Genomic DNA, 14,332 nt, shown 5'->3' on the forward strand with positions numbered 1-14,332 from the left:
TTGATCAAAATTTACAGTGTTAATTATATGTCCTGTGTACATTCACCTGTAGTCTTGGAGCATAGTCTCTCAAAACAACATGCAGACTATTTCTTTCTGATCTTTGCGGCAGTCTAATAAGGTATATCTTAATTTGGGCCATTAATTACAACTTTCTAAATACGTTACTTCCAAATAACATCTTTGGACTAGAGAGAAAAATTTGAAAATAATACTGGTCAAATGATCATAGTTGAGAATTAAATAGTATTTTGGACTTTTGAGATATATTTGATATTGGAAACACATTTGGATATCTTTATGGATTTATAACTACATACTTTTAAGCACTGTAGTAAATTATTGACACAACTTTCTAAATACGTTACTTCCAAATAACATCTTTGGACTAGAGAGAAAAATTTGAAAATAATACTGGTCAAATGATCATAGTTGAGAATTAAATAGTATTTTGGACTTTTGAGATATATTTGATATTGGAAACACATTTGGATATCTTTATGGATTTATAACTACATACTTTTAAGCACTGTAGTAAATTATTGACCATATCATCTAGAGAAAAGGCATTTAAAGTTAACCCTATTTCAGTACATAAAAAAAAAATTTGAAAATAATACTGGTCAAATGATCATAGTTGAGAATTAAATAGTATTTTGGACTTTTGAGATATATTTGATATTGGAAACACATTTGGATATCTTTATGGATTTATAACTACATACTTTTAAGCACTGTAGTAAATTATTGACCATATCATCTAGAGAAAAGGCATTTAAAGTTAACCCTATTTCAGTACATTAAAAAAAAAAAAACTTAAAAGGAGGCATGGTGGTGCATACTTATAATCCCAGAGGAGGGCAGAGGTAGGAGAATCTCAAATTCAAACCCAGCCTGAGTAACTGAGCTACTTCATAATACTCAATCTTAAAATTAAAAATAGTAACAAAGCTTAGCTTAGCAGCACCATGCCTGCCTCGCAAGCATAAGGTCCTGAGTTCAATCCCCAGTACCGCAAAAAAAGGAACAAAAAAGGACTGGGGTTGTATCTCAGTGTGAAGGCCCTGTGCTCAATCCTCAATAAAAAAAAAAATGTATTGAACTATAGAATAATATAACCAGTTGCTGAGTAATTGTATAGGAGGCCTGAGAATAAGAGGGTCTTAGAACAACATCACCATATGTGGTAATAATGCAGGTTTATGTGAGGTCACCTGCTAGCATCCCATGTGCTCCCAATTAACTTCTAATGGAAAGGGTTGGGGAGCTGGTCATCATGTATTCAGCAAGCTGGGGCAAACTGCTGGTATTTTCCTAACTAATCCTTAATATCTATTGTAAAAATCTTTTTCACTATCTCTGTTTTAAAGTTGATTTTGTCTTCTCTGTATATTTAAATATTCAAAGAAGAAAGCCCTAGTCCTGTCAGAATAAAAATTAAGGACCACACACTCAGGACCTCACCTGGAAACCTGGGAGCCATTCTTTTTATTCCCAATAAAATTCTCCTAACCTCCTTTGGTTTTTAACTTCATTCTTCGATGTTGTAAGATCACAGACTCAGCACATCTGGCATCTAACAGAATATCTACATTTCCACCATGCCTGGTGGAATCGTGATTCCTCATAAATAACCTCTCACCTGAAGATATTCAGCTAAGGGTTTGCCAGCTTGCTGATGAATCTCTGGAGAGTACAAGAAAAATTTGGGGATTAACCATTGAGTCTCAGAGTGCAGGAATCAAGACCTGCTGGATAAACAAGGGCAACAACTAAACTCCATAGAAGAAGGCTTTGGGCAAATAAATAAAAACATGAGACAGAAGACTTTAACAGAACTCACCAAGTGCTGAAGCTCTTGTGTCTATCTGTGTAACTGGACAAAGAACTTTTGAGGCTGGCAAGGCTTATAAGGCAATTTGGGAAGATGGTAGAAGCTACTCATCTAACAACATAGTATCAAAGCAAATAGCCAGCCTCAGCAGCCAGCCTCAGGAGTAGCCTGCAGCAGATACATTAAACATACAACTAATGACATCAGAGAAGATGAGGTGGAAGACACTCTGACTCACGTGAGTCATAACCGGGAAAATCTAAAGAACGTGGCCTTAGACATGGCAGTGAAATTGAAGCTGAAAAATCAACAAAGAGACTAGATCACAGAAACTGCTGGCACCAACAAAGATCCTGTTGACATTTCTAGTGCCAGAGAAAAGAAACTCATTGCAGCTATACTTCTTTACCACTCACTTCTCTAGCTGCTCCTCCTATGCCATTGCCCTTTCAGTGTTGGAAATTTTTATCTCACACTGTGTTGATCAGGAGGTAAGGTAGAAGGGCCAGTGGAGGAAAACCCTTTCTTCACTATTTTCTGTATGTTTTGAGACTAGACTACGATTCAGCCTTCATCATTTTCTTTTTCTTGTCTATTTATAATTAGATTGGTTTTCATACATCCCATCAGTAGGCTCTTTTGCTTTCAAGATTTGGAAGCATCGCCAAAGGCAGCCATGAAGAATGCAGCTGTGGAGGTGTTTTTTGCCTTTGTTTGTTGACTTTGGTTTGTAGTAGGTAAAGGACAAAAGAGAAGAGGCATCTACCTTAGTAAAACTCAACAGGCCATAAAGCAAAAATTTGCATATCCACAGTAAAGATCTATTCATGTCTAGTTATTAAGTTGCAGTTTTTACCAGTTAAGAATAATGCTTGGTTTTGGAACTTTTACACATAATGTCTTGTTAAATGTCACTATTTTATAACTCCTGCCTCTAAGAGAAGAATAGAATAAGTTTATTTTTTTAAGTAAGATTAATTTTTTTTGCTACCAGGATTTGAACTCAGGTCGTTGCACTTGTAAGGCAGACTGCAGAACCACTAAGCCAAATCCCTGGCCCAGTAAGATTAATTTTTAACTCTAGTGATTCATATGTACACAGAATCTGTGATTCCAGTTCATGTTGAACATTCGGAAACACTTTATACAGATGATTGGCTTTTTATTTTCACATTACTCTAATGGCCCCATTACAGAAATATTAACTATATAAGACTGTCTTTGAAAAAAAGTAAATTATATATATAATTAATATGAACCTCTAAAGCAAGACTTAATTTTTTGAAAAAGTTTGACAAAATGTACCATGTGAATTCAGATTTACCTCAATGCTAATAATTATGTTGAGGAAAAAATGTATTTTGATCTCAGGTAGAAAAACATTTACATTTCTTTGAGTTTTATCTAGCACTATATGTTTAAAAAATCAGAATAGATTTATTCTCTCACTTCAAATGGTTTGGAAATTATACCTTTCATTAACTATTACTGATATCACTGTCATTTTCTTTGCCTTGCATACTGAACTACATCCAGAACTGAGTTTTAGGTAGATCCCAAACAGTGTTATGGAAATATAATCAGTATTTCACACCTTTTTTTAAAAATTAGCTTCTGTACTCTTCAGAGCTATCATTTGTGGATTGATTTCAACAACAACCACTGTTTGATTCTTATAACTAAATTTTGTCATTAATTAATGGTATTGTTCTTTCAAATAGGTAACTTATTTCTATGCCTGTTTGTTTAGGGCCAATAATTTCATTAGCCTTTGTTTAACAAAATGAAAAGAGTTACATAAATTTAAAAAAGAATAAAAATCAAGATATAAAACGTGAGCCTTTTCTATAACTGTTAATAGATAAGCTTAAGTAGTTGATAGTAATTGATGCAATTTTACTTTTTTAATTTTTATTTAAAAATTGAGTTTATTGGTACATTTTAGGTGTATAGTACAGTTACGTTCATCATTGGGATCTTGTATCTTTACATGACAGGTCTTGGTTCTCTTTTTTTTCCCCTTGTCCCTACCCCCCCTTCACCCCCTCTTACCCTCCCCATTTACAAACACTTTATTTCCATTTTTTTCTTTTTCTCATATATTTTTCCCTTCTTACCTTTCCCCTACACTTCCCACTTCCCCTACACCTTTAGCCCTTTTCTTCCTATTTCACATTGTCAATTATCTCATTAGGATCTTATGTACTATTATAGCTTTTTTTAAAAAAACATATAATCCTCTCAATAGATGCAGAAAAAGCATTTGACAAAATCCAACACCCATTCATGATAAAAACCCTGCAAAAAATTGGAATAAATGTTCTATATCTCAACTTAATAAAGGCTTTCTATGAAAAACCAATAGCCAACATCATATTAAATGGCCCAAAATTGAAAACTTTCACGTTAAAATCAGGAACAAGACAAGAATGCCCACTATCACAACTGCTCTTCAATATAGTTATGGAAACATTAGCCACAATAATTAGAAAAGAGAAATAAATTAAAGCAATGAAGATATGAAAGGAAGAAGTTAATCTGTCATTATTTGCTGACAATATGGTACTCTACATTGAAGACTCAAAAAATTCCACCAAAAGACTTCTAGGCTTAATTGACACTTTTAGCAGAGTAGCTGGGTACAATGTCAACACTCAAAAATCAATAGCCTTCTTGTACACAAATAACAGACTCACTGAGAGAGAAATTAGGGAAACAATTCCTTTCACAATAGCATCCAAAAAAAATGAAGGATCTAGGAACCAATCTAATGGAAGAAGCAAAAGAACTGTACACTGAAAACTATAGCACTCTGAAAAAAGAGATCAAAGAAGATATAAGAAAATGGAAAGATACCCCCTGCTCCTGGGTAGGAAGAATCAACATAGTGAAAATGGCTGTACTACCAAAATCACTATACAGATTCAGTGGAATGACAATTGAAATTCCAATACTATATTTCACAAAACTAGAAAAAAGAATCCAAAAATTCATTTGGAACCAGAAGAGACCTAGAATAGCAAAAGCCATCTTAGGCAACAGAGACGTGGCAGTGGGTATAACAATTTCCAATTTGAAACTACACTACAAAGCCACTGTGATAAAAACAGCATGGTACTGGCAAAGAAACAGACCTGAGGATCAGTGGAACAGATTGGAAGATACAAAAACAACTCCAGATGTACTCAGCTACCTCATCTTTGACAAAGGAACTGACCATCCTCACTGGAGGCAAGGTAGTCTCTTTAATAAATGATGTTAGAAAACTGGATTTCAACCTGCCAAAGATTAAAATTGACCCTTATCTTTCACCATGCACTAAACTAAAATCCAAGTGGATTAAAGATCTAAATTTTTTTTTTTTTTTTTTTTTTTTTTGGTACCGGAGATTGAACTTGGGTCCTTGCCCTTGCAAGGCAGGCCATCAAACCACTGAGCTAAATCCCCAGCCCCAAGATCTAAATATTAAAAAAGAAACACTAAACTTGCTGAAAGATAAGTTAGGCAGAACTCTGGAAGACATTGACATAGGAAAAGACTTTATGAACAAATGCTCAGTATCACGGGACTAGCAGAAAGAATCAACAACTGGGATCTCATCTTATTAAAAAGCTTCTGCACTACAAAAGAAACCATCAACAGAACTAAAAAAGAATCTACAATGTGGGAAAAAAATTTTACCAGCTGCTCCTCAGATAATTGATGCAATTTAAAAAAATCTATACATCAGACTAAAATGACTCAATACAGTGTTTACAGTGGCATTGGGTTTAATAAAAGGCAATTATGGAAAATACGGCCTTGTGCTCCTTAGATCTTTTTTCAAAGTCAAGAAAAATAATCAGGAATTACCTTTACTAGAGAAATTATCAAATTATTATAAATAAACATTAATTGCCAATTTTATGAAATATTTAATAATAACAGGCATCTATATATACCATTTTAATATGGACAGATTTTGATAAAACAATCCCTTTTGTTGTGAAATAGGTAGTGTCATATCTATCCTAGTTCACTCAGTTGCCTTACTAGTGAAGCTTAGCCTAATATTCAAACATGGGAGACAGTTGATAACATGTAATTGCACTGCCAGTGTGATACATAAAAAAAATGATACATTACACTTGTGAAGATTCTAACCATGGCCACCACAACCTTAAAGCATTCTGTTAAGTTACATGGGATTTTTCTTTTACTAAAATGCATATGTATTTTTGAGCCTAGTTCCCAAATTAAGCCCAAAAGAGACCATATTAAAGAAAAGTATATAATTATTCTAAATTAGGTGATAAATTTTATGAAGTGTGAAAGAATGCTTTAGACTGAGGATGTAACTTAGTGGAGCCAACCCTTGCCTCGCAAGAATGTTTTAAATTTATATTTATAATGCATCTAATAATAGTGTCCTGAAGTTATTAGGAGATGAATACATCTTTACTGTTTGATTTACTTCATTCTAAAGGCTATATTTTCAGGGATCATTTCTGTATTTGTGATTTACTAAATTCTTTATTAAATTCTTCTGTGAGATGTGTCTAAAAGCATAAAAATAATTAGAAATATTTTAAATGGTTAAAATAACTAAATATTTTTCTGAATACAGAAAAAAATACCTGCAGCAAATGAACATTTATATCCTTGTGAGGTCCATGTACACAGATAAATTGAACTAAGAATAACCAGTGTGGGCCGGGGATTTAGCTCAGTGGTGCTACTGCCTGCCTCACAAGCGCAAGGACCTGAGTTCCATCTCTGGTATAAAAAAAAAAAAAAAAAAAAAAAAAAAAAAAAAAAGAAGAATAACCAATGTGAACCAAAACCTGAGGAAACTGTTGTTAAACTCTTTGTAGAAGAAATGCACTTTTATAGGACAAGAAGAATAAGAAATGAGAGAAAGGCAAAGGAAAAAAATTTTAAAAGAATTAAAAGGTATTTTTTTTTTCTGACCATTTCCGCACAGGCATTACTTTTCTCATAGTGCTAAAGTGCTAATCTTAGAAAAGAAGAAGAGCACGCAGGATCCTCCTTTGACAGAATTCTAATCAAGTTCTATGACAAAAGTGTAAGAGTTAAACATTCACTGGTTTTATCACCTGAGGGGTCAGTAAACACAGGATGATTGATAATGTTACAAAGGGAGTAAAATTTTATCCTCATCTTCTGATATTGCCTTCTGTTTTTAGTCGTATTAGTTTCCACTTTTTCATTCCTCAGAAGTGAAGTGCCTGCCTACTCTCTCTCCTCCTCCTTTCTTTTAAGGATCTCTTGCAACCTTCACTTTTGCTCAATGATGAGCAACATCCGTAGTAAGTTAAAATTGTGTTGTATACATACCTCTTCCCCCATTTCCAGGTCCCAGGATAAATAAGCTGGCCTTATACAGACTTGTATATTGCTACATGTTCTGTTTCACAGACAAGCACACAGAAAGAGGGGAATTCAATTAATAGAAAAAGAAAAAATGGGGACAAAGTCTTTGTAGATAGGAAGGGGTGGATGGGTTGAAGAACGGGGGGAGGAGTGGGAAAAAAATAAGAACTGAGATGGATTATGTAAAAATGCAAATTTCTGATGATGAATGTCATTGTATTGTATACCTTGAATGTACCAATAAAAGTAATTAAAAATAAATAAATTGTATAAATGGATGAGTGCATTAAAGCATCTGCAAAAGTGTGTGCAAACTGGAATACTATTCATCCAAATAAACAATAATCATTTGCAACGTCATGGAGAAACCTAGATGAAATCATATTAAGTGAGGTAAACTAGGTGCAGAAAAATATTGCACGAACTTACTCATTTTTGAAATATTAAAAAAGCTTATTATTTACAAAAAGAAAAGAGTAACTGTTACCAGAGGCTTGGAAGGGTATGAGTGAGGTGGTGGGGATGAGACAGAATGATCAACAAATGGAAAATTATAATTAGGAAGAATAAATCCTAGTGTTCTGTTGTACTGTAGGGTAACTATAGTTAACAATATACTGTAAACTGCAAAATAACTAAAAGATGAGGTTGTGAATGTTCTCACCACACCAAAATAATAAATGTTTGAGATGATGGATATGCTAAATACCTTGATTTTATTACACGATGTATACATAAATTGAAACATCACACTCTGTCCCAAAATATGTGTTAGTTTAAAAATAAAACTAAAAATAGCTACTATTTCTATTATCACTGGGAAACCCCTCTTTGTTTCTGCTGTTGCTATTTCTGATTCAGATATATTTGTATATATCACAATATATTATATATAAATAATATACATATACATTTTAGATATACGTACACCTTACATGTGTAAAAATTGTGTGTGTGTGTGTGTGTGTGTGTGTGTGTGTGTTTCCCCAGTGGGAAGTAAGAGATTTGTATGACTTACTCAGATTTACTTTGGAAACAAGAAAGTTCTATGTAGCAAGCCTGTCCCATGTACAGCCTGTCACATTCTTTTCTTTTTTGGGGTGCTGCAAATACAATTACAGAAATGAAATGTGAATTTCATCTAAGTGTCCTGAGGCAAATTCTGTAATAATTTTCTCCTTCTGTTCACTCACAGAAGTCTTCATGGAAAAGACACCACATCATAGGGAAATCCAAGATTCTTTTGTGTTTGTGTTGATCAGCTCTAGAATGTTAAATAGCATCAGATCTAGTGACAGCTGAAACAACAACAAAACACAAACAACTTGATTTGCTTTCAAATGAAGCTCCTTGGTAGTTAGGAAAGTACAGATTTCCCCCCTGTGCAAATATTACTGTGGGAGAGGGGCGCGATGTGCTTCTCAGCCTCTTTTTCCAGTCTCAGGAAGGCTAGGAGTTGAACTTCATGTTCTTAGGTCAGTAATGATTGTTTTATTTACATCTCTCCTTTGACTTGATCTTTTCAACCTCTTGGTGTCTCCCTTCTGTTCACTTTGTAAAGCCTGCTGGCTCAGACTGGGTCATTTTCATATTCTTTCAAAACTAACAAATGTTTCTTTCCAAGTTCAGAGTCTGAGCATGAAAACAGTCTTCTGACAGATGGTTGTTTCGGTTTGCTTCTGAAAAACTGCCCCTAAAAATGAGAAGCGGCATAGCAAGAAGCTGTCTGGGATTTCAGGGAAAGGCTTTCCTCCTGTTTTCTGGACTTGCTGGTGTGCTTCTTCAGTGCCTCTTTTGTGCATCAACTGTCGTTTGATCTGGCCGGTATCTTTTCCTTCGTTCAGACCTTCAAATTATTTTCAAAACATACATATCCATATCACTAGAATAGATGGAAAAGTTGGTTTCATTCTGGATGTCTGCTTGGATCAATTGATAATGATTGTTCATTGTGTTAGGAAAGCTTTGAGAAGACAGTTGGGCTTGGTAGAACGTTCGATGATTGATTTTGGTATCTGCCCCCTACAGAACAACAGGACTCTGTCAGGATATTTTGAACTTGTAAGTCTTAGTTATGTTTATTCTTCGTTTTCTGAGAAGAAAGAAAGAAAAACTACTCATATCTCCAAAGTTTATAACTCCTCAAACATAGGGGCTTTTCTTTTTTACTATTTCTTTGATGTCCTCTCCTACCCAACTCTAGTTCTTATCACCTTTTTCATACATGATTTTGCAAGAAGCAGAAAGAATTAATGGACACTGAACAAACAGGGGCAGTCTTCTCTATGGCAGTAAGTATACAGTTCAAAAAAGGAAATATTAGTGACTTTCATATTTACAATTCAAATTGGGATTATCCAGGTCATTTTTACCAATGTTTATGCTCTACTATGGAGTGTATTGGTCACAGTTGCATTTGAAACAGCATAATCTAAAGTGGTATTTGGGACAGGACAACTAAATTCCGTAAATAATTCTGGACCAAAGTTTATCATAGAGCAAAATGAGTGTTATTAAAGACATTAGTAGAACATTTGAAAATAAAAATTTTCATATATACTATGGATCATTGTATCAGCATCAAATTTATCGGTGTGGAATTTAATAGCTGTACTGCAATTACGTAAAAGATTCTACTTGTTACAGGAAGGTATTGAAGGATTAGATGGAATGGTTTGTAAAACTTAATTTCATAATTAAGTATTCACATAATTATAAAGGTAGAAAATGATAAATATCACAAATTAAAAATGTTAAAATTGGTTAATTTTATGGGAAGAAAGGAGCTAAAGGTGTAGGGAAGGTGGGATGGGTAGGGGAAGAGTAAAAAGGGAAAAGAAAAAAATGTGAGAGAATGAAAAGATGAAAATAAAGTGTTTGTGGATGGTGAGGGGAGGAGGGGGTGAAGGGAGGGCAGGGGTAACGGGAAAAAATGAGAATCAAGACTTGTCATGTAGAGGTACAAGATCCCAACAATAAATGTAACTGTACTGTATCCCTAAAATGTACCAATAAACTCAATTCAAGCTGAAAAAAATAAAAAATAATAAAAAAGAATAGTGTAATATGAAATACTCCCCAATAAATAATTCAGAACCAAAATAAATAAATAAATAAAATTGGTTAATTTGAATACAGAAATATAAATATTTATGTTAAAATGTTCATTTTGCAATTCTTTCTAAATATAAGTAAATAGGTTTTAAAGAAGAGATGGGCATGTTTAAGTGAAACCAACAAAGTATAGTGACTTACCCAGGGCTATGAATAGTTAAGAAAGCTGAGCCTCCTCCAGGTTTCAAGGTGTAGTTAGAAGGAGCTTTCCCAGAAGACCTCCCTGCGAATTGTCCCTGTGGTGTGTAAGGAGATTGGTAATAGGAGCCATAGTCCTATGCAAAGGATGGAAGCCAGCTGAGATGCAGCTGAAGGAATAAATGTGCCTCTCATATTTTCTTTCTTCTCCTCCTACTTCTTACTAAGGCCCCCTTGAATAAAATCTACTGAAATCCAGAGGGCCTGGGAGCTCAGCAGAGGCATTCCTGAGGCTCAGTGCTGGGACAAAGGACAGGTTTGAGTAGGGTGGAGAGTGGGACTAAGGAGTACGAAGAGACTGTCTGTCCCACAGAGTGGACCTGAGCCTCTACTGCTTCTGCTTCGTTCCTGAGGCTAAAGCACATGGGTCTGGGTGAATCTACCTTTCTGAACTGGCAGCTTCCTTGAGAGTGAGTTACCATCTTACTCATGATCATGTGGTGATCACAGCAGGGCAACTTGGCTCCTGAGAGCAGAGGTTCATTCTTGCCAAGACTGCTCATCTCAGAATGAATGAATATGTGTTATCTTGGAGTCAAGAATTAGCAAGCCCACTTTGTCTGCTGATCCAGGCCACGTGTTTAAATTTGACCTCCGTGATTTCTGTCATCTGATCCATTTTTTTCCTTTCTTAACTGCTTCAGGATACAAATGTAGAGAGCTTTAAAATTATCATCAACTAAGTGTTTTCACTAAATCCTCTATAAAAGTGGATTTTGTCAACTGGAGGGATTTTGTTCCCAGATGACAATGGGTAAGACTGCCACACTTGGTTGGTTGTCAGAACTTCAGTGTAGGTGCAACTGGCACGTGGTAAGGACAACCTGTAGATGAGTCTCAGCATCCTGCTACAGGGAGCAAAATGGGTCCTCTGAGAAAAAAGAATCACCCAACTCCAAAAGCTGACAGTGCTGATATTGAGAAACCCAGCCATGTAACAGTAAAGGGGAAAACCATTAACTCTATGGTTATGGGCATTCTCAGACCACAGCATTGTATGCACTTGGAGTTGGATTTCCATAGTGGTTGCACCAATCTGCACGCCCACCGACAATGGAGAAGGGTCCCTTTCTCCCCACAACCTCACCAACATTTGTTCTTGGTTGATTTCTTAATAGCAGCCCTTCTTTCTGGGGTGAGGTGGAATCTCAGTGCTGTTTTCATCTGCAATTCTTGAATGACCAGTGATATGGAACATTTTTTCATATATTTATTTGATGTTTTTACTTCTTTGTCTGAGAACTTGGAGTTGGAAACAAACATGGAAATAAAGAAAATCCAAGACTAGTAATAGCCCCCCAGCCCATGGAGCTTACATAGTAATAGGAGGAAATAGAAAATTTTAAATAAATAAATGTATGATAAAATTTACAAGTGATGTAGATAAAACAATAATATAAAATGATACGCCATGCCAACTAAGTTGTAATGTCAGGGAGAGAAGAAATGAAAGATTTTATGTGCCATACTTAGGGAAAAAACTCACTCCAAAGGTGACATGTTATTTTTCTAATTGTTTTATATGTGATTCTTTTTGAGTTAGAAATTTCATATTCAAATACTTTCTAGCCTTCTATTGAGAAAAATGAGTGCCACATAAGTATGGGCAAAAGATGGTAAAGAATCATGGACCATCTTCCTTTGCAGTTTTCAAATTGTTTGATCTTTCATTGATCTCAAGTTTATGTGAATTTTATTTGTTCATTTATTTTAAATTTCATAGGATATTTTGTCTTAAATCTTAGAACCAAATTATATATATTCCTGTATCTTTTAAATTCCTTCTTTTTAGATTTCTAGAGATTATTCTGATCTTCAGTATCAAAGTAATTTAATACCCAAGTGGTATTTTTGTAACTGTCATTTCAAATGTTAAGTTTTCTTAAGGTAAGACTGAGTGTTAGGACTAGATGTTTAAATAGATTGCTATAGTCATTGCTTTGGGATACTTGTGGTAAAAGTCATTATATAAGAAATCTTAGATTTAATTTTTTCTGAAGAACTGAAAACATTTGGTATAATCATTTGATGTATTTTTGTGGATAACATTGCCAAACAAATTTCATTATGCAAAATGAGAATAAAATGATAAGGCTGAGAAAATTCTAATAGAAAGCAGTACAGAGACCAAATTTGTAAATAAAATGTGCTACATTTAACTACCAATATTTCTGCCATAGAATTTATACATTGATTATAAGATTTAAAAAACTATCAAGAAAAGTATATCTTGATTTTAAAAAAAGGTCAGCTCTCAGTTTGGAAAGGAAATTTTCAAATTTGAAAGAGGAAAATGAAGTAGTATTTGACTTTTAAATACAATTAAGTGACTAAAATTATTTCACTTTGTCGATTACATTTATTCTGGATTTTACTACTTGAAGCTTTTACTTCTAGACTTTGTCTCAAGGACGTTATGTTCTATTTTTCTTCTATTTTACTAGATGCTGAGCTATGCTGCTCAGACCCCATTCCAGGACTGAAAGGCTTACTCCCTCACCTGCTTGTACTGCAGGCAGAAGAAAGCCCTCAGCTAATAAAAGCAACCTTGACCCTTATCTCATACCCAGTGAAATGTTAACTTGGAGTCATGCTTATTATCACCTAAATTAGTAATGTTTCCAGGCGTATATTTGCTATCAGACTAATCAACATGGTAATGTACTGAAGGACAAATTTCGGAAATGAGAAAAGCTTAGTCTAAATTGGATATTTGTATTAATATTTATTATTCAAAACAGTGACTTAAAATACATTCAGCATACTGCAGTAAGTCTATGAGTATTAAGTCCAATATGTGTGAATTTTCACATATGTATATTCTCATATATAAACACCTCCAATTTTAAGATGTTAAACCGTGTACATATCCCCCAAATTTTCTTCATGCACCTTGCCAGTCTGTGCATACTTCAGAGATAACTGTTCTTTCTTCCATCACTTTAAGTCATAGCTACTCTCAAATTTGGTATAAATGGATGCATACAATAGATACCATTTTGTATGAGGTTTTGTCTAATAGGATGACTGAAATTTATCCACCTTGTTACATGTATGAATAAATTTTTCTTTCACTAATTTGCAGTACTTCATGAAACTGGATCATAATGAATATATTCATGTTCTTTAGATAAATCTTTACATAAATAAAAGGGGGTGATAGCCATAGAGAGTATCTCTCATTTGGTCCTGAAAAAACACAGTTGTACTGCAAAGGAGGCAAAAGATAAAGTGATATAGGTAAATACATTAAAAGATGTTACAGTGGGTCTAACATCCAGGGTGTAGAGCACGGGAGAAGGGAAAACAGTCCACTTTGGGATTTCAGTACTACACTTCACACCTCAGGCCCAGCGTACATGCCATCTTGGAAAATGTCTACTCTAGGGAAGGGACAAGCATGACTATCCAGAGCCAGTCAGGTAGTTTAAGTAGATCTACAATCACACTATCCTTCCCACTGAGCATGGAAAAGTGAGATATTTCCAATCTGGGGACTCAAAAAACCTGAAACTAGAAAACAGAGTGGGTTAAAATTTCATTATCATGTCATTCGAGAGATGTAGATAAAAACAACGCTAGATTCCATCTCACCCCACAAAGAATGGCTGCTGTCAAGAAATCAACCAATAACAAATGTTGGTGGGGTTGTGGGGAGAAAGGAACCCTTCTCCATTGTTGGTGGGAGTGCAGACTGGCGCAACCACTATGGAAATCAATATGGAGATACCTGAAAGAGCTGGGACTAGAGGTTCCATTTGACCCAGCCATCCCTCTGCTGGGTGTCTTTCCAAAAGAATTAAAAGAATCATA

General features: G+C 34.7%; 1 pseudogene; it reads left to right on the plus strand.

The window, feature by feature from the left end:
- The first annotated feature begins 1,629 nt into the window (after positions 1 to 1,629).
- LOC104849697 lies at positions 1,630 to 2,258 on the plus strand (annotated as a pseudogene).
- The last annotated feature ends 12,074 nt before the right edge of the window (positions 2,259 to 14,332 follow it).

This window comes from Fukomys damarensis, unplaced genomic scaffold (assembly GCF_012274545.1).
Source record: "Fukomys damarensis isolate Sample0158 unplaced genomic scaffold, DMR_v1.0_HiC HiC_scaffold_29, whole genome shotgun sequence".
NCBI lineage: Eukaryota > Metazoa > Chordata > Mammalia > Rodentia > Bathyergidae > Fukomys > Fukomys damarensis.